The 20,799-nt window shown below is 41.3% G+C and overlaps 1 protein-coding gene across 1 annotated transcript in view; it reads left to right on the top strand.

The window, feature by feature from the left end:
• Positions 1–1,169: 1,169 nt before the first annotated feature.
• LOC144533778 (zinc finger protein GLIS2-like) overlaps positions 1,170–20,799 on the top strand; it is a 36,802-nt gene continuing 17,172 nt past the window's right edge. The window contains exon 1 of the mRNA XM_078275336.1: positions 1,170–2,006. The gene's annotated coding sequence lies outside the window, so the exon portion shown is untranslated. The remainder of the gene's footprint in view (positions 2,007–20,799) is intronic.

Below are 20,799 nucleotides of genomic sequence, written 5' to 3'. Positions count from 1 at the left end.
AAAAACACTCCTATGACAAAAAAATTAAAACCCTGTAGAAAGCGTACTTATCTTAGAAAAAAAAAGTAGAAAACAAATTAACGTGGCGCTTTTAAAATGTGGAAAGAATAGGCAAAAACATATTTATTGAGACCGGTTTAACAACTAAATCTCTCCTAGACATCACTCCCATTTTTGTCTTTTACAGCTCAAAATTAAAGTGAACACTAAGTTAGTGCTGCTGTGTCTTCCCTTTAATTAGCCCAATTGTCTATTTTTCCATTTGTTTCACACTTTGAATTGCAATATTTTTACAGTCATCTAACATTTTAAGTTATAAAAGTGATATGATAAATGGAACATTTGGATCAGTTACACTTAAACTGTCAACAGAGTGGACTAAACGTGTAAGTCTCCACTTATGACCACTGGAGGGAGTCAGTAAACAGGCTGAAAGGGACTTTAGAAACCCTAGAGCAGGGCGCCTGGATAGCTCAGTTGGTAGAGTGGTTGCCCATATAGAGCTTTACTCCCCCCCTCTCTCTCCCCTCTCATGTCTTCATCTATCCTGTCAAATTAAAGACCTAAAAACGCCCAAAAAAAAAAGAAACACTAGATCATTGCTTCATGGAAGGCAATGTCTGGTCCAGACTGAAATATCTCAAAACCTAACGGACAAATTACTATGACATTTCGTGCAAACATTCATAGTTCTCAGAGACTGTATCCAGTTATTTTGGTGCTCTGACTTTTTCCTCTAGTGCCAATAGAGGGAAATTAATAAAAACATTGTTCCACACTGGATAAACTAGGCTATAAAAACGTTGCACAGATTGTTTAAAAGTGGTTTGAATTTTGTAGAAACCCTGGCTAAAATCAGACAAATGCAGCTTTTTGTGATCTCTATATTGTGCTGTAGCCACAGGCCTACTGCACATTCCATCAGCTCTGAGCTTAAAAATTGCCTGTATATGTGCGTGCTTAAATCATTCCTTACCAACTGGGACCTAAATGAACCAGGGTGTAAAAAACAAACAAAAAAACAAACAAACTAACATGCGTAGATAGGCTACCTAAAACCCAAGCAGATGTTAACACAGTGCCTTTCTGCTACTATGCTAGATCTCTCTGCTGATATAGGGCCGTGAGTGAGCTGTAGATATACTCCATACAAAGTCCATCTGCAGGACAGGGAGGGCAGCAGAAGATTACGCGCGCACGCACGCACACACACACACACACACACACACACACACACACACACACACACACACACACACACACACACACACACACAGACACACAGAGAGAGTTCAGACTATCGTGAGAGTCAACAGCTGGCAGAGGAAGTCGGATTTCTATTCTGGCATTTCTTCCACCCTTCAATGTCCAATTTCTCTCTCTCTCTCTCTCTCTCTCTCTCGCTCGCTCCCTCTCTCTCTCTCTCTCTCTCTCTCTCTCTCTCTCTCTCTCTCTCTCTCTCTCTCTCTCTCTCTCTCTCTCTCTCCCACCCAGACAGCCTCGTCCCTCCTCACCGCCAGTGGAAGCTCAGTTGACCAGCGTCGCAACTGGGCGATGCGCCTTCAAGCAGAGACTATACCTTTTTGCGGCGGATTTGACAGTCACATCGCAGCCTGCATCCTCACATACTAATGACATTTAGTTGTTTTCCCTCGTCAGTGCTTTCCTCAGCTTGCGTCAGTCTAATTTTGAGGGGAAAAAAACTATTCACAGGACAAGGTTCGGTTGCGTATCTGAAAACTGACCACTCGCAACAGGTTTTTTTTCAACGTCTTCAACGATCCCTGTGGGAGGATTTGCTTTCAACATACCGATTGCTTTTTATTTTGAAACCATCCAGAGACAACTGATAACTTTATCGAAGATGGTACGAGAAACCCCGGACAAACTCGCTTGATTTTGGTCATTTGTGTCCTCAGTTTGTGTCTATTGGAGGCTCGAAAGCATCTTCAGACAGACTACAGGGAGCAGAGGCGGCTGTTTCACCATCCACAGGCTGTTGTAAGGTAGGCTAAATTAAAGAGAGTCAGCCGCTGGTTTGTTTTCTTCATCCTGACAAAAAGATCAACAATCCCTTTAGGCATATGTTCCTCTGTTAATAATGTTCAAAATGTCTGTGCTGTTCAGTTATGAGCTTGTTGTCGCACTGAGTAGGCTAGTGTGTGTCTGTGTGTGTGTGTGTGTGTGTGTGTGTGTGTGTGTGTGTGTGTGTGTGTGTGTGTGTGTGTGTGTAATGGGTAATCAAAATGTCAACTGGTATATATTTCCACTCTTAGTTTTGATTAGCTTCTAATGACATTTCCAAATTACTTACATGCACCTCCTCATCTACATCTCTTTACCAATATGGAGTTCCCCAAGGGTCTATCCTGGGCCCTCAGTTATTCTTCTTATACATACTAAAATGGTTTCAGTAACCTTTCAAACTAAATACCAAATATTAGCTGGCTTCGAAAATGTTAAGATTTGCTGCTTTTCTTTGGCTTATTTATATTTTTATATATATATATATATATATATATATATATATATTTTTTTTTCTTTTTTTTCTGACATTATGTGGACAAACTGATATGTTTTTAATTTTTACTGGTATGTTGATAGTACAAACAAACATACACCAGGCAATTGCGGACTTGATGAAATATAGCGTAGTGTTAATTTTGAGCACATGGAACTCATATACTGTACATGCAAGTACTCCTCACCAGGAAAGCAACAGCATTATGTATTTGTTCATATGGCTTAGAGCTGGAGGTCTGTTACATTCAAGCCCTTGCCAAAAGAGTTCACACAATGCTGAATAAGCCTATCAACGCTAGGGAAAGCGCTCTATATTTCTCAGTAAACCGGAGTTGCGGTGATTGGTGTCTGTGGGGACTTTCTGGCGCTGGCGCACCGGAAGTGATGCTTTTTACGTCTACCAGCCAGAGCTAAAGGTTGCAGGAAGGGGGTAGAGACCATAGCGACGGAGCAGCAGCTAGGAGTATGGCGGAAACTATGGTGGAAGAAGCGTCCAATATAAGTTTCTGGAGTGGATGCAAAGCAGGCAGTAGTGTGACGCTCTTAAGGGTTCAGTATGTTTCAAAGAAACTAATTTGTAGTCATCTGACCATGTCTAAAGGCAAAGGTGTTTAAAGCTGTTGTGAATGGCCACACTTAAGACTGGCGGAAATGCCTGTTGTTAGAGAGAGGGGTGAGATGCAATGAATTGTACATCAATGGAGATAATGGTGCACACAAAGGCATTCAAGGTGCTGCACTTGGTAATACACAAGAACAGTAAGATAATTAGTTGTGTGGAGAACTAAAAAAAGTAAGCCTGATAGAGCAATTCAAATCTTGCCTACTTTCTCATCTATGCACACTTGGCAAATTGCTGCATAAATAGGCATGCTTGTCAGATTGTCGGTTTCAGAAAGTTACACAAATTTCAAGACACAGCTCCCCAACAAATTCTCACGTTTTAACCTTAACTACAATTTTTCCCTAACCTCAACCAAATGCTTTTAGTTAACTCAACTTGAAAAATGTACTGCTAGTGTGACTTCATTCTGCCAGAGTGGTTGCCAGATCAACAAAAGTCCCATTTTGGGACATTTTGCACTGTGACAACAACCTATTTTGATGTTTACGTAGGCTATAGGAGGATCTGTCTGTGGCATTATTGGACAGTATGCCAATTTCTGTATGATTTTGCAGTGATCCAAAGTGGGTCCTTAATGTATGAGGGTGTAGTCTTTTTTGAACACAAGGCCGCTAAGCTACTAACTAACTGTTAACTGCCTGTAAACCCAATTTGTAAGTTTGAAACCCTTTAGTTTCAAAAGTAGTTAAACTGCAGCAGTACAATTTCAGGCTGCAAACAAACCCCACTGTCCTATCACCATGGCAAAGCAGTCCAAAGCTTAAGTGGCAAAATCTTAGACGACCACTACCATCCCTTAAAACACCACTTTCAGCTACTGCCCTCAGGGCAAAGGCCATACAATAGCTTTAGGACAGCCACTTTTGAAGCCAGTTTGTTACCTCAGCACACAGCAGTTTATATTAAACCTTGATTCAGTCCTCACCATCGAGTACCTGGTGCTCCTTTTAATGTAGCTTCTAGTGCAGTGGTCTTCAACGTTTTTTAAGCCAGGTACCCCTTAACTGAAAGAAAGATGGAGCAGGGGCCCCCTACTGCATATATTGTATAAAATGAAGTTGCATATTAAACTGGGCCTACAATAAGTTGTAGGGCAACCTAAAGCCTTTTATACATACCTTTTTTTTGCATATGAATACTAAGCTATTCAAATAATAATTGTCGGCATGCTTTTATAAATCATGTTTTAATGTTAAACATACATGTGAATCCTTAGGATTAACTATATCTGTGGATGGCTATAGAGACTACCTTACCTATAGGCCAGTAAGCCTATTATCAGTTGAGATTTATATTTGCTAATAGTATGTTGAATTCATGTTAAGACAATTTAATTTTTGAAGAAAACTTTCAAAAATTAACAATAATTGATGGCCCCCCCTGCAGTGACTCTGAGGACCCCCTGTTGAAGATCTCTGTTCTAGTGTATAGCGTTTTTATGTAAACGTGTTTTAATGTGTCCTGTCTGGATGTGATATGATGTGTTTTAATGTACCCTTTTTAAAAGCAGATTTTGCACATGCAAACCATTACCAAATTTCTGACTTTTTGCACGCAAAAAAGTAGACAATAACGTATTTTCTATTCTATAGTACCATTGTGCAAACTCCCAAATGAAATAGGTTGGAGACAAGACCTTTCCTTCCTTTGTTTTCATCCCAGCAGTTTCGGTCATCTGATACCACAAGTTCGCCACCCCCATGACACGACTGCCCATCCTCATCCTCCTTAAAGGATGATACACCTCCCTATAAGAAACACTTCCTAGCTCCAGCTGCACTGATTTTCATGCTTTTGCTTGAACTGTAACTGTGGGGTCCTGCGAGGCAGGGCAGGTTAAGGGAGTAACCAATGGGTGTGTCTGAGATGCATCATGGTGGTCAGGGTGAAGAGTTTTTGAGAATGTGGGGATTTTGCATGACGGAAGCGATGTGCAGGTTGCAGACTTGTTGCATCATGCTGTTCTCTAAAGGTTGGACAGATGCATGTGGATGGATTTAAAAAAAAGGCCTGGAGCCAAGCAAACTCCTTTCCTGTTGTTGTTGGGTGCGTCTGCCTTGCAGCCCACTTCCACCCACACTGTCTGCTGCAGGGTGGGAGTGTTGCTCATACATATGGCATATGTGTGTGTGTATGTGTGTGTGTGTGTGTGTGTGTGTGTGTGTGTGTGTGTGTGTGAGGAAGCAAGAACAAATGATAAAAAATGGAAGAGAAAAAAGAATTGAATAAAGAGAGTAAGAAGAAACTGAAGGTAGAAAGAAAGCGAAGGAACAAAAGAAGAGAGAAAGAAAGAAACATGTTAAGGAGAGAACGAAATGTGCAAAGAAAGCAATTGGAGGTAGCCAAAGAAAGCAAAGGAGGCAAAAGAAAGTAAAAAGAAAGTTATGGAAGTATGGGAAGAAGTGAAGTAAGCAAAAATAAAAAAGCAAAAGTAATAATGGAAGGCACCCTGGTGGCCTAGGGGTTCATGGCGCCAACCAACTGCAATGGCTACGGTTTAAGTCCGGCCAGAGACACCTTGTTTTCTGTCATCTCTCTATTAAAGGCATAAAATGCCTTAAAAAGTGCTAAAAAAGAAGAAGATATATATAATAAGACAAAAGTGAAGAAATCAAACAATGGAAGAAAGAAGGAATGATAGAAGGAAGGAAACATGACAGAAAGAGGGGAAGAAAAATAGGTGAAGGAAGCAAGGGGAGGGAAAGAAAGCAAATAATGATAGAAATGTAAAATAACAGTGTAGAAGAAAAAAGAAGGTCAATTGAGAAGAAGGAATGAAGGAAGCAAAGAATGGTTAAAAATAAGGATTAAATAAAATATTAAAGAAGTAATACACAAAAAGAAAAAGAAGTGAGCGAAACAAAGTGGAGTAAGCAAAGAAAAAAGTTAAGGAAGCAAACAATGAGGAATAAAGGAATAAAACACATTTATCAGAAAAAAGAAGGAATAAAAGGAGGCAGGAAGAAAGAAAGAAGAAAGAAAAGGAAAAAAAAAAAAAAACAAGGAAAAAAGCAAAAGAAGAAACAAAGTAAGGCAGAAAGAAAGCAAAGGAAAGAAGGAAGGAGAAAGAAGGTGAAGTGAGTAAAGAAAAAGGCAAATGAAATAAGTAATAAGCGAATGAAAAAAAGACCCCAACCCAAACTGATGGTGTATATAGTTGAACATGTAGAGGGAGACCTGCGCTGACTCTCCTGTTCCTCCTCCGTCACTCTCCTCATCCTCCTCCTCCTAGTATCTCCAGCCCTCGTGCTATCTCCAGCCGGAGACCCCCCACTAAAGCCCCCTGAGTGGCTGCTGGCCTCGGCCCTCCGCCGTCTCCATACTCTGCCTGCTGTTTGCACATGATGGGTTCAGCGAGTTCAGCTCAGCTATAAAAGCACCACTCCCCCATGTTCTCCCCTGCGGCAGAGGCAGGAGTTAGCAGGCCACGTATGGGAGGATGGCAGGAGGAGGTGGGGCCTCCTCTGGTTCTCCTCTCCTCTCTTCTCTTCTCCTCTCCTCTGCTCTCCTCTCCTCTTCTCCCCTCCCCTCTCCTCTCCTCTCCTCTGCTCTCCTCTCGTTTGGCTCGTCGGCTGGTTGTGGTGTCGTTCTTGGGCCCAGCCCTGGACCAGACATTCATTTTTCTCCTCTTAGTTTCTAACCACTAACTAACCACTGGCTCCCTGCATCTCTCTCCCCACCCCCCCTTCTCCTCCATCTTAGGAATGTTTTATTCACCTCCTCTCTCTGTCTTCCTTCTCTGATTCTTACATGCTAAAAGCTTACATGCATCCGTGCCAACATCTGCAAATCAACAGGCAAATGCACACACATGCTTTGAGCACACAGCTTCGCCAACACGCTGACACAATACAGTAAACACACAGACGTGCACACACACATTTTGACACACAAAAGCCCCCCCCCCATCAGTATGTGCCGACCACCTGTGAGGGTACGCACACATCCATAAACCTCCCTTTCTTCTCCCTCTCTTTTCCATTATCCTCCTGAGAGCACAGGGCCGGGGCCTTTACTTCCAAACCAAACATAGACCAAATTCCGCAAACTCCACCCCTCCATCACTCCCCTACTCCCTCTCTCCCCCTTCTTATTCTCCTCTCCCCTCCCTCCCCACCCGCTGCCTCTTGCTCTCTTTCTTTTTGGTCTGTGTTTGAGGAAGGAGGCAAACGAAATGCTGGCCTTCACGAAAAAAAGGCCCGACAAAGAGAATGAGGGAACCGTGAGCAGAGAAAGAGAAGAGAAAAATGGATAAAGACAAAAAGAAAGATGTCTTGGCAAGGAAGGGAATTATGATTGTAAAGAGGGATCAAGTGCCATGGCAGATGGACGTAGAATCAGAAATGGACTTCTTCTGTGTCCCAGTGGCTCATAGATGTGGACTACAATGGATAGATAGTTAGCTTATTTCTCTTCTTCTTCCGTCACTCTCTTTTCCTCATGGCATCTTTGATGATGTTGACCGATTGCTTTGGTGTCAGCCTTAACACGTTTTTAGCTCCACTAGGTCTGCAACTACTGAATGCTTTGATGGTTTTTAACCTGATGGTTATATCTTCAAAAAACAAATAATCATATAAAATGTAAGAACATAGTAAAAAGTGTTCCAAACCCAAAGATATTTAGGCTCAAACAGAAGTAATAATCACATTTGAGAATCTTGAACCAGCTTAAGACATAGCAGCACTTTTCTCCACTTGATGATTTAATTGATAAAGTCACCATGTTTGGCAGAATAATTGCATTCATTTGAATTATGGATGTCAGTACAAAACAGTGACACTATTAATACCCTGACAGAATACAGTTGGGGGTGCTAGAAGATCGGTGGCTTGACCACTTGTTAAGTTAGTGCAAGCCAGTGGTGTAGTCTAATGTATTGTAGTGGGTATACTGTCCTGTATGTATATATATATATATATATATATATATATATATATATATATATATATATATATATATATTGGCCAGAATCTGCCTTTGGGGGAGGGGGGGGGGTTATATCATAGCAGGGGGTCTGGGCGTCCCACCCCCAGGAAAGTTTTGAACATCAATGACTTCATTTCCTGTATTCGGAGACACTTTAATGAACCAATTTAAGGTGGAATTACCTATTATTATTATTATTATTATTATTATTATTATTATTATTTAGCGTGAAGAAGAAAAACATGAGAATTCAAAATATTTAAAAAATATAATAGAAAGTATGTTGTTGCGTGTCATTGGGCATTTTTAATTGGGTATATATAAATACTGGTACATTCTTAGTCAGTATACTGCGTATACCTGCGTATCATGTAGACTACACCACTGGTGCAACCGTACTGGCAGGCAAGAAAGTCAATGTTCGGACAATTCTGTGAATGTGTGAAAGTGAAAAGTGAATGTGAAAGTGTATAACATTCAACAACTTGGATTGCTATAGGTCCAACACCTACGTTTTTTAAATAGCCTATCTCGCTTTCTAATATCTGATACACGGTTCTGATAAGGTTGTTAATGTCAAGTAAACTACCCATCCACTATACCCCACCTTCAATATACTTTTGTCATAGAAGGACATACTACTTTCTGCATTGGCACTGAATGTTAGCATTAAAAGTAAATCATGATAGCGAGGCATACTAGACTGCTATAACCCGTGAGCTACTGTGGCTGCCAAGCTAACCGGGAACATGCTAGTCACAATAGGAATGGTTTGCTATAACTGTTAGTTAGCCAGCAGCAAGCTACAGTACAGTAACTTGGCTGCTACCAGAAAATAAGTTAACAGTTTATTAAGAGATGTATTTGTATTGAATTCTGTCTCACGTTATCATTGCCAGCACAATCTGCAATCATGTTGCGTATGCGTGTGTCAAAGTTTACCAAAGTTGAGCTCTACAACTTCACATGGACTTACCTTGTAGCAGAAGGAATCTGCTAATCACTGCAGTTCCATAAAAAAAATGAACTGATTTCAGTTAAAACCTTTTGCTTTTTTGAATACAGGACTGGATTTGGTCCTTGGGGTAAAATATCTGTATTTTAATATATTGAATAATAAATCGAATGATGCATTCAAGTCAACTGTCGACTTTTTTCTCTGCTGATTCCCTTTGTATCCGTCTCTCTCGCTTCATCTATCTATAATGTTCACTGATCGTGGCCTAGGGTTGTTCTCCCCTAATCTCTTGTTTTCATCAACTCCTTCCTCTCCGTTAAGGTTGAAAAACACCACTCAGTTTTTTTAAAGCCCAAATTAGGTTCAGTCACTTCACGCAAAGCTAAAGAATCAGGGTTAAATTGGTAGGTTATTTTCCCCAGTGTAAGGAAGCCAACGTAATGAGTACTTGTTTAAAGGAATTTAGAAGTAAACTATGCAGTTTATTTACCTGTGCAGCAGCCCCCCCCCTAAAAGGTGCTTGCTGGAAACACATTAAGGTGGGTTTGATTCTGAAGCTCCCCCTTGAAATGAGTACAAATTGGATTTTTTTCAAATGGCATGCATATAGACCACGGACTACTAGACTCATAATGTCTGTTAGCATTAAAACATTATTAATTCTTCCTGCTCAACTCTCTGCTGACTTTTTTTCCAGCTCATTACTCTGTTATTTGATGGAGCCTTTTTCCTCTCTCTCCCTCTTTGTTTCCCCAGCGAGAATGAGAGAAACGGCCTATACAGTACAGCTGGGATTGGTTATTATTTACTGGCTTGGCTTGGCTTGGCGCGCACGCACACACACACACACACACACACACACACACACACACACAGTGGAAACAAGTTGGGTGAATCTGCTCTGCACGTAGGAATGTGAGGCGCATGTGTTTGTGTGTTTTAGGTCTGGATGACAGAGAGAATGAAAGAGGGATGGTGAGGAGAAAGAAAGAAAGTAAAGAGAAAGACAAAACAGGCAGGCAGAGAAGGAAAATGAGAGATAGAGAAAGAGAGATTGATTTCTGGAGACTGCTCTTGGCCTCGTCCGTCTCGCCTGTCAACTAAGGTTAAAAACACTTTTCTCCCTCAGTCTTTCTGTCTCTCTCCATCAACTCCCCTCCTCCGCCTTTCATTTCCTAATGTCCCTTCCCGCTTTCGTCATCCCCGTCTTCATATTTTCAACACTAACTTAGAATATCTGCACTCATTCCCTGGAACTCGCCGTCGCCCTCCTCTCCATCTTTAGTCTTTCTCCTTCCCTCGTCCCTCAGAGGGCGGCGGTGGATGAAATGATCGGGGAGGGGGAGGGACCTGTTGCTCGGCCGATGGCGAGGAATTACAGGGAGGGAAAGCAGAGAGGAGAAGGGGAGAGGTTTCTGTGTTGACCTTGTCCCGCTGCCAAACGGTGGGATGGTGGTAGTGGTGCAAAGGATTATGGGTGGGGGTTATGAGCGAGGAGAAGGGATAGAGTTAAGAAATAAATGAAGAGACTAGAAGATCTACTATGTCTATGGAAGTAAAAAGAAGAAAGAAAGTGGTGTTACAGGAGAATAATACAAATAAGTCTTAATTTGGTGGCTCAAATCAGAATTAAATATGGTTAAATGGCTGAAAAACAATAAAGAAAATCGGGATGTCCTTCAGTACATCCCAGGACCGGAAGCAATGCATGAATTAAGCTATGAATATACTTTAGAGCTGTATTGATTTATCTTTTTAAAAGCTTTAGACCCTGAAATATTGACTGGCATTGTCTGTTAAAATCATATAAAAGGACACCTCAAACAAAGTCAAGTCAAGTCTAGTCAATAGTTTAATCATTCTAAATCAGTGCACCAAGTATATTAAACTGCAGTCCAACACAGCAACACTATAGCTCCTTGATTGTTACCAAAACCTGATGAAACAGACTATGATGACTTGATTATTTTGGCCACTTGGGAGCAGCAGAACAAGCCTAAACACAAAATTGACATATTATCACTACATAAAGTTGTTGTGTTAGCAAACAGTTGCCTATGTACGCTTTCAGAAAACACTCAAATTCATTCTCCTTAGCTCTCTTTTACTCTCCAATTCTGGCTCTTTTGCTTCACTATGGGTATGTCCCAAAGCCCTTAAATTGCATCCCTGTCTCCTCCACTTGCCTCCCTTCCTCGTGTCTCTCCCGGGCCTCCTCGGTGGGATGGACTAAGATCGGAGGAGAGAGGCAACGAGGAAATGTGTTTTAGAGGGATGAGACATCCTTTCCTCGGAAGTGTCACTTAAATACAGTACGTCAGCTGTTTGGGCAGAGTTAGCAACTCCTTCAGCTGCACGGCTTCCGGGAAGGCTACTCTCGTGTATCCTCGCCTACAGCTCTTCGATGATCCCTCCTCGATGCTTGGACCTTGGTCCTCGGGGACAAAAATAAGAGCTTTGAGACGGCCTTCACCGAGGAGGGACAGGACAACTTCCGGTTCAGCCGAGGACTGAGGAGTCGAGGAGCTATCAAATAAAGGGGGCTAAGATTCAGCCTATGTTCACCAGGTAGTCACTAACTTTTGGCGTTTTTCCATTACATGGTACCTGCTCGACTCGCCTCGACTCTACTCGCCTCGACTCGACTCGACACACTGTGCGTCCATTTTCCATTGCAGATTTTAGTACCGCCTCAGCGTGGCTGGTCGTCTTATATGCCGGCTCGACGCAAACACCAGCGCACAAGTATAAACATCAGGCCACTTGAGCTTGTTTTACAGTTCTGTGGAGGCTCCACGCAGAGCTTTCGGCGTATACTATGTAAGTGGCCTGATGTTTATACTTGTGCGCTGTCGCGTGCGTCGAGCCAGCCATGTGTGTGTGTACGTAGGCTACGGCGAAAGCTCTGCCTGGAGCCTCCGCAGAACTGTAAACAGGCGGCTCCACAGGAAACTGCCGCGACCTAACGCGACACACACACAGAACGTGGAAGGTGTGTTGTTGTTGCCACAGCCAGAAGACACATTTAGTTTCAAATGAAGCTGGAGGCAGCAAAAATAAAAACACAGCTGGCTAAACTATTTAAAAATAGCAGGTTTGTTCAGGACACCCCCATCTGTCGCTTTCACGTCACCTTTTGGTATCGGCTCAGCTCGCTTGGAACCTCGACTGAGGTGGTACTAAAAAAAGTACCTGTTAGCAGGTACCAGGTACTTTTTTTCGTAATGGAAAACTAAAAAAGGCGAGTAGAGTCGAGGCGAGTCGAGCAGGTACCAATTAATGGAAAAGCGACTTTTGTCTACCTGCCGTTTGATACTGGACAGGCAGCGTACAGTGGGTTTTACAGAGCTTTCTTGCTGAAAACAGCTGCTTGTGTGGCTGGAAACGACACTATGAGAGCGGTGGGAGGGAGCCAAAACAGAAAAGTAAAACAAAGAGCTGAAAGATGTCACTACGAGCAACCCCTTTTACAGTACATGCAGTAATTTGATCCATTGTTAATATTACGTTAAGTATGATTTACTCCCATTTATAAGTGAATGTAGAGTGTTTCTGGAAAAAAAAAAAGTTTAGTTGTCCTTTATGGGAAAATGATTAAAACTAGTAAACTTTGTTGTCCTCCTTGAAGGAAGCAGCCTCCATTTACAGGGAGTAAGATGGTTCATCCAAAATAGTATCAGCTTGAAGTTTGTTTGTCCTGACTATACATGGCTAAGTATTATTATCATTGTGAGCTAGAAAGGGATAAAGTGGGATGAGGTGGGTTTATCCTGTATTACAGCCCTCCTGCATCACTCCACCGACCCTAACTGATCTCCTCTCCATTTGTACAGCTCCCAACTGACTCTAAATATTTGTCTTCTGTCTCCCGTTTGGTAACTGCATATACTCACTTAGTTACAGACGTTCTCAGTATTTTGCATGCGTAATTCACCAATTTCTGTCAACCTGCCAAATGTGCTCTAGTTTATACATTTTTCCAGAGTTTCGTTTGACAACCCAGAGATTGTGACTTTTTTTAATTTTTTTTTTACTGTCATGGCTGCTTTGCAATCTGGACGTTTGGAGTTTCTGTCATTGGAAAAATAAAACCATCTGTTAAGTATTAACATATTTCAGAAGGAAATGTTGTGCTTTTAAACTGTCATCTAAGACAGAAAGAATAAACAGCTCTTCCTCAGAAAAAAATGGCCCAAATGCAATTCACATCAGCTGTTTTATTTAATAAATAATAATTTCGGACATATGAAAGTTGAGAGAACCCCTCTTTCGATGAAAGTAGAATACCAAAGTCTTGGGTCCTTTCTGATGTTTTGAAGCATGAAAAACCCATGCATGAAATGAGCAGCCAATTGTGTTTTTATCTTAGAAAAATCAAGTCTAACTGCTGCAACCCCTTTTAAAGAAGTCTTGTAGTGAGAGACGTATAGTAAGTCTGGAAAGAGCCTTTTTCTAGTGAAGAACTAAATAATCTCGGTCTTGTGAGATTACTCCCCCACTCCTCCTCCCCTGACAGCCGCCACACCACTCCCCTCCTAAATGGTAAAGACGCCAGTGTCAGTGCGAGAGACACTGCAGGCTCTACTGGTGGCTATTGCAGACTTGCTCTGCAGAGTTGCATCACTTAGCGCTGCTGAGACACGAGAGAGAGAGAGAGAGAGAGAGAGAGGGAGGGAGGATAATACCGAGACAAATAATGGGAAAAGTGTGAGGAGAGGAAAGGGTGGGAGCCCACGTCTGACTCCCACAGTTTCTGTCTTTCCCTCCCTCCTTTCTTCTTCTCTCAACTTTTCTATTTTCCGTTTTCACCGCCTGCTCGCCCTCTTGTCTCCCAATACGTTGCCATTTTTCTCGTCCTGAGAGAAATTCACTCTCCAGAATGCTGGCACTGAGAGCACGCTGTGAATCACAGCTGGCACAATATAAAACAGTGGCTCAACACATTCAAAAGCTGTGAACACTGACAGTGAATTTCCTTTCGCTGCCGTGGCTGCACCGGACTGCAGTGGCGGTGGTTTTGTTTTTGTGATTTGAGTTTGAAATGTGATATTGTCATTACTGTTTCGGAGGATCTAAGTATGCTGGGGCCCTTAAAAACAGTCAAAAACGTTATGTAATAGGAAAAATACTTTACAAACTTTTATGTTGAAAAGAACCATTGCTTGTCTTCCGTCTTTAAAGAAAACCTTTGCCTCCAAGAACTACTGTATGTTTGGCTTGTCTCCATCTTGCCACTATCTGTGTGGTAACAGGAACACCCTGCTGTTCTCTCCATGCTTCTCAACCCCTCGCTATGTCCTTTGCCCATAAACTCAAACCACTATGTCATTTTCTCTTTTTTTTGGTCCATTGAAATGTTCATGGATATTTGCTGTTCAAACAGGTGTCCAGTTTCAGCCAATTCCAGCCATTTCCCATTAGTGCACCTCAGCCTTTACAATCAGTCTCTCTCCTTCTGTCTCTCTATGCCTCCAAGTCATAAAAACAAAGCCTCCTGTCATCCTCACTGTTGCTGCAACATTGTGTAATACCTTATAAGGACGTGGGATGGAAAGATCAAAGGATGTAACCCCTAAAAAACAAGAGCTGACATCATTCCTGGAGTGATGGACCGTCTTCTGTCTCTCCTTCCCCCTGAAATCCATCATCTTCTTGAAAAAAAACCCCCTCTTAAATACCAACATTTAAAAAGTTCATTCTCCAATCCTGCTCAAGATCTGAACAACTTGAGATTCTACCTTGCAATATACCCTTGTCTTTTTTATAAATTAGATGTATTCTCAGTTTAGAAGAAGGCAAGAGAAAACGACAATGAGGTGGAAATGATTCAAATATAAGTCAAGAATGACTCAGTGATGCTATGTGTTTTATGCTACAACACAATGACTAGAAATTAAAAGAAAATTGGAAAGTTCAAGAAATGCTCTGGAGAATAAAAAAAAAAAAAAAAATGGGAGAGAAGAAAAAGGAGTGGGCGGTGCGGAGGGCAGCGGAGAGGGGAGGAGAACAGGAGAGGTATGCTCTGCTGGAGGACTGGGAGAGGAAAACCACAGGAAGGAGTGAGAGGGAGGGAAGTAGAGAGAGAGAGAGAGAGAGAGAGAGAGAGAGAGAGAGAGAGAGAGAGAGAGAGAGAGGAGTATAAAAAACAGAGAGGGAGAGGCCAGATCAGGGTGCTGTGGAAGCAAAGGTTTCCTGTAAGAGGGGGAGACTCTTTCATATATGTTAGTGTATGTTACACCAGAGGGGGGCATCCACTCTGTATGTGTGTCTGTACAGTTTTACATATAATTAAGTGAAATAAACATTTAGTTTCCACTATGTTTCTATGGGAAACTAAAAGTGAGGTTTTGTGTGTATTTGCATGAAAGTATATGGATACATCCATATACAATATATCATATATATATATGTATTTGGATGTGACTGAATGTATATAAGCATGTGCTTTTGCTGTTTTCCTGAAGACATAGGGGCATAAGCAACACTGTGTTTGTATGTACCTCCATCTGTGGGCAAAGAGTTTAGTTTCTGCTTATGGTCTAAGTGTGAATTCATGTTTATTTGCATGTGTGGGTGTGTGACCAAACATATAACTGCACATGTACTGAGTGTGTGTGTTTGTGTTGGCTTCTATTGCTGTCTTTGGGAAGACCAATTTCAGTGGAAGTGAAGGCATTTCTCTAAGGTTAAGGTTATAATTAGGTTTAGATTAGATTAAAAGAGAGGGATTGGGGTTAGGCATTTAGTGTTGATGGTTAGGGTTACAGGCTAGGGAATGCATTATGTCAGTGAGGGTCCTCACAAGTATACAAACACAAATGTGTGTGTGTGTGTTAGTGTGTGTGTGTGTGTGTGTGTGTGCGTGTGTGTGTGTGTGTGTGTGTGTGCGTGCTACTCCTTACATGTGTTTAGAATATACACTAAACTGTATGTGGCTGTGTGTGCATGCATGTGTGCACAAGTACACGTGTTTGTGTGAATAGTCAAAGTATGTGTTTTCATAGGCAGTAGGGGATCCATAAGAGGGTCCGGGCATGCTGCCCAAACACAGGTCATTGAGGGAAAGGAGGAGGAGGAGCTGCTGGAGGTGGGGGGCTCACGTGTGGTTATGAGTTTTGCGCATGCCTGCTGGTGTGACTCCAGTCTGCATGCGTGCCTGGATACATATGGTCCTGTATGTGCGTGCCGTCACAATAACTCTGAATAGCAGCGTGTGTGTGTGTGTGTGTGTGTGTGTGTGTGTGTGTGTGTGTGTGTGTGTGTGTGTGTGTGTGTGTGTGTGTGTGTGTGAGAGTTAGAGAAGTCAGCGAGGTTGCTGTGGAATGTGAAACCAGTGTGGTTAGGTAGCTGGCAGGCCGGCACAAGGACCTAAACACTGACTTCATTGTGGTTTAGCCTCTGCCTCATATTATGTCGGGGGATCCTGTCGGTGATTGTGGAAGAATTTGTGGTGACAACGAGTTTAGAAGTTAAAGAGGTGTACATGTAGCTGGAAAGTTGCCGGTTTTAATCCCAGATTGTGTTTGGAAAACCAGCCAGTGAAATTAAATTAAGGTTGCTCCTACTGCCAGCTATCATTAAAGAGCCATATAGTGAGACACCCAACAGAGGTTTTGCAGTTGTGTGGCAAATGTACTCGCAACCTACGTCTGGCGCCATTTAGGAGCTCCACTGGAGGCAAATACTGGCTGAATATATAACAACTGGCTAGAAAAACAGATATCTGAAGAAAAAACATTGTGCTGTGGCTGTAAAGTTTCCAGTGAAAGTGAAAAGTCTGCAAGGTAAGATATCCAAGGTCAAAGGGCTGGGCGATATGGAGGAAATCAAATATCACGACATCTTTGACCAAATATTGCGGTGATATTGTAGGGTTTACAATTGGTGCTTTTACAAAATCTTTACACAATGAGATTTTTGATAAATAATCATTCATAATGTGGATATAAATTAATAACTAAGCGGGTAAAGGCAAATAATAGAACAGCTAGAACAGTCTGGTAAATTCAGAAAATTGCATCACTTTAAAAGACAACACTTGTGTGTCATATTACGATATTTCGATATCTAAAATTTAAGACGGTATCTAGTCTCATACAGTATATCGATATCGATATAATATCAATACATTGCCCAGCCCTACATCAAAGTTATAGTTTGACATTTTGGGAAATACATTTATGTGCTTTCTTGCAGAGAGTTAGGAAAATGGATACCACTCTGACGTCGGAGCTAGAAAGTGATTAGCTTAGCTTAGTGTAAAGACTGGAAGCAGGGGGAAACAGCTAGCCTGGCTCTGTCTAAAGTTTATGAATACACCTGTATGCCACACCTCTACAGCTTAGCAATTAACACAATGCATCTCATTTGTTTAATGTTTATACAAACAGAAATGTAAAAAAAGTTGTCAAACTATTAAGTGATTTGTCTTACAGCTTCTCCTTCAAAGCATAGCGTATAGTATAAGCTTTATAGTACACTCCTCATACTGTATACAGTGAACAACAAACACATCTTTTGAGATTTCTGTACTCTTAAGAGTCTTGTTACTTATCCGCCGACTGATTGTATAAGCTATATCATTGACTTGTAAATATCAGATTTACAGATACAGATAAAGATGGTGAGTAATGGTAAACTGAGCAGGTATTAAGACTTACAGAGATTATTTTAAAAAAGATGACTGAGGATGTTCCAGCCACTCTCAGGTGTGAATGTTGTGCAACAGCGCGAGTGAGAGGCAGAGTGTTACTGAAAAACAGAGTGTGTTGTGTCAACTTTCACACCAGCTGTCAAGCTTTTTTTCCCCCGCAGGTTTAGTCCACTTCACTGCACAGTTTCCACCGCTTTGATTTCCTCCTGTGAGATTTGTTTCCCTTTGAAGCAGATATCTGGTTCTTGAGTCATTCGGTCTAACAAGAACTTACGAGTTGAGTCATAGACCAGGGTGGCTTTTTGTCTCATGCTTCACCCAGAGTACCATAGCACGATGGGGTGGAAAACTACTGCAGAATCTGGTGAAGCCCCTCAGTGAAGCTCCACCACAGAAATGTAGAGGATCGCAGTAACAAACCCACATCATAATGCTTCTCAGAAGTTTTTCCCCTCAGGAGCTGAGGAGCCACTACAACTCACAACGCAGAATTGGACCCTGCTATCATTCTCAAATTAACGGAATGGTCTTAGAATACATGGACAAGAACAGAAAAAAACAGGCCTATCATTCCAATTATGCTCAGTTGAGAAATACATTTATACAGAAAATCTTCTTTCTAAATTAATTGTATTATTTTCTTCCTACTGTAGTCATGTTTCCATCAACGTATTTTTATGCGCATTTTGAAGTATCGCATTAGAAAATGTTGATGGAAACGGCAAAATTCAAAAGAAATGTCCTCAAATTCGCAAAAACGTTTTTACGCTCGCTTGAGGTGGATTTTGCCTTTTTTCGAAAAAGAGTTAATGCGCAAAATGGGAGATGGAAACAGCTTTGCCGAATAATTAGTGACGTAGCGAACATGTAGCTCATGTGGCTATAGTCCCGGTATCCATCGGATGGGGGAAGGATCGGGAAATGGGTCCCATCCAGTGCGCAGTGCCCTTGGGCTGCACAAGGTGCGTAGTGGAGTTGTGGTGCGCTATAGCCTGTGGCTCAGCCATGTCGGGTAAATTGACGAATTAGTTCAACAGCTTGAATCGTATGGCCCTGAACACCCTGTATACACAGCGGTGAACGGTTGTCTCGCTGACACCAAATGTCTCTGCCACAACCCTGCATTCTGCACAGGTGGCCAACTTGTACAATGCTACCTCTCTCCATTTAGCCAAAGAACTTCTAACTTCTAAACTCTTTGATTTAGCAAGCCGGTTTGTAATCTACAACCATGCGTAACGTCAACTTGTGACAAAACTACGCTTTGCGCAGTCTAGTTTATTCGCTATTAACCAGTTGATGGAAACGCTTCTAATTCGCATTCTTTTTTTGCGACATTTTAAAAGTTTGCTTAAAATTCGCTTGACAATTAGATGGAAACATGACTTGTGACATGTCAAAATATCATGTAGAGCCTGTGGAGATGATTGTTGTTGGCCCTGAAATCGCCACATCTGTCTGCTGTATCATTCTTTTTTTTTATATAAAAGTGTAACCATAGTTACTGTACACATTACATTTTACTTTAATTACTTAATACTCATTTATGTAAATAATATGTTTTAGCTGGTATACTTTTACTTTTTGGGACTGTTGCAGAAGTAAGTTCTATTATTATTATTACTCCAATAGTTGTGAATAAGTTGCTTGCCCCCTTACTCCATGGTTAAAGGAAATGTGTGTACATTCGGCTGATGTTGAACCGTCACTTTTTAGTTATTTATCCTCTGTTTACCAAAGAAACTACACTGGCTGGCTTCATGTGCCACATCATTTGAATTCTGATGTAATGTGATCTGTCTGAGGCTGTGACTAATGTTGCTGGAATTATTTCACAATAATTAAAAAGCCAAACTCAAATGATTCAGCTGTTTATAAAAGAAAGGCAGACATTTTTCTAGAGAAGATGTAAATGCAGTTAGCAAGTGTTTTCCTTGCACAGTCACACTGCGTTGTCATCATCACATTGCACTGATGTCAATGGCAGATTGGTGCTAAAATAATTCTACTTACCTCAGTGTCCCAAGACTGTCATGAGGTTGTTTTGATTACAACTGTAGGTAGCAGACGTGTTTTGACTGATGGATCAGACTTGTCTCGGTCCACTGTGAGGGCAGGGGGGGGGGGGGACTTCCTGTAGCAGTTATCACCCACAAGAGACTTCTGGATCCCTGTCAGAGCCAGAGAGATTGACAGAGCATGTGAGTCATGGGAGGCATGAAGCAAAGAAAAGTTGAATTATTATATAATAGACTGCAGTCCTTTATATTAATACCTTCCAAAAAGGGATTTTATACTTAACTTTGTGACATAAATTAAGTCAATGAATAATGAAATGTCCTGTTTGTGAATTTTTTTTACATTTTAATGCACTCTGCTAATCTGAACTGCTAAGAAATCCCAAGTGTCTAAGAAATGTTGTCGTAATGATATTTTTAATTCATATTCCACTGTATATATAAAGCTAAATGTATTAAACTAGTGTCCTAATCAAAGCTAACTGAAGCAGAAATGTTGATGTTGGAATAAGGCAACCTCTGCTGACTGTTTCTTGTCTGTAGTAAAAGGGGCATTAAGATTTATTATGATTATGACAAAACATAGGACAAGATCATTCGTAACACAAAGTTTATTTTAAACCTGCTCTAATTAATAGTTTAATATGGGACATAATGTTACAAATGGGGCAAATGACTACGTGTAATTTAAAAAGGTGTCATCCATAGCGATAAAAAGTAAGAAAAATCAACCGATTTACGGTTCCCTTCAACTTTATGGAGCTTTTTAACATCTTTCAACTCATTGTTTTGGTTTTATGGCTCATAGCAGGCAGCTGTTTTCAGTGAATAAGCTCTGATGAACCCAGTGTACACCACCTGAATTGAAAATGAATGAAATGTATTAATGCTGGTTTAAGCATGAATCCAAAAACACATTTTTGTGCAAAAAAGAAATGTGCAAAATTAAAAAAGACAAATCACGGATACCTTCAAAATCACATCTACATTGACATGTCTCCCAAATCAGAAGCTAATCAACATAGCTGAGGGCATTCAGTGCAAATATCTGAAGATACCATACTGTAGATAAGTGCCCATAACAAGGACTGTT

Source organism: Sander vitreus, chromosome 2, assembly GCF_031162955.1.
Source record: "Sander vitreus isolate 19-12246 chromosome 2, sanVit1, whole genome shotgun sequence".
In the NCBI taxonomy this organism is placed as follows: Eukaryota; Metazoa; Chordata; class Actinopteri; order Perciformes; family Percidae; genus Sander; species Sander vitreus.
This window is presented reverse-complemented; position numbering and strand designations above follow the sequence as displayed.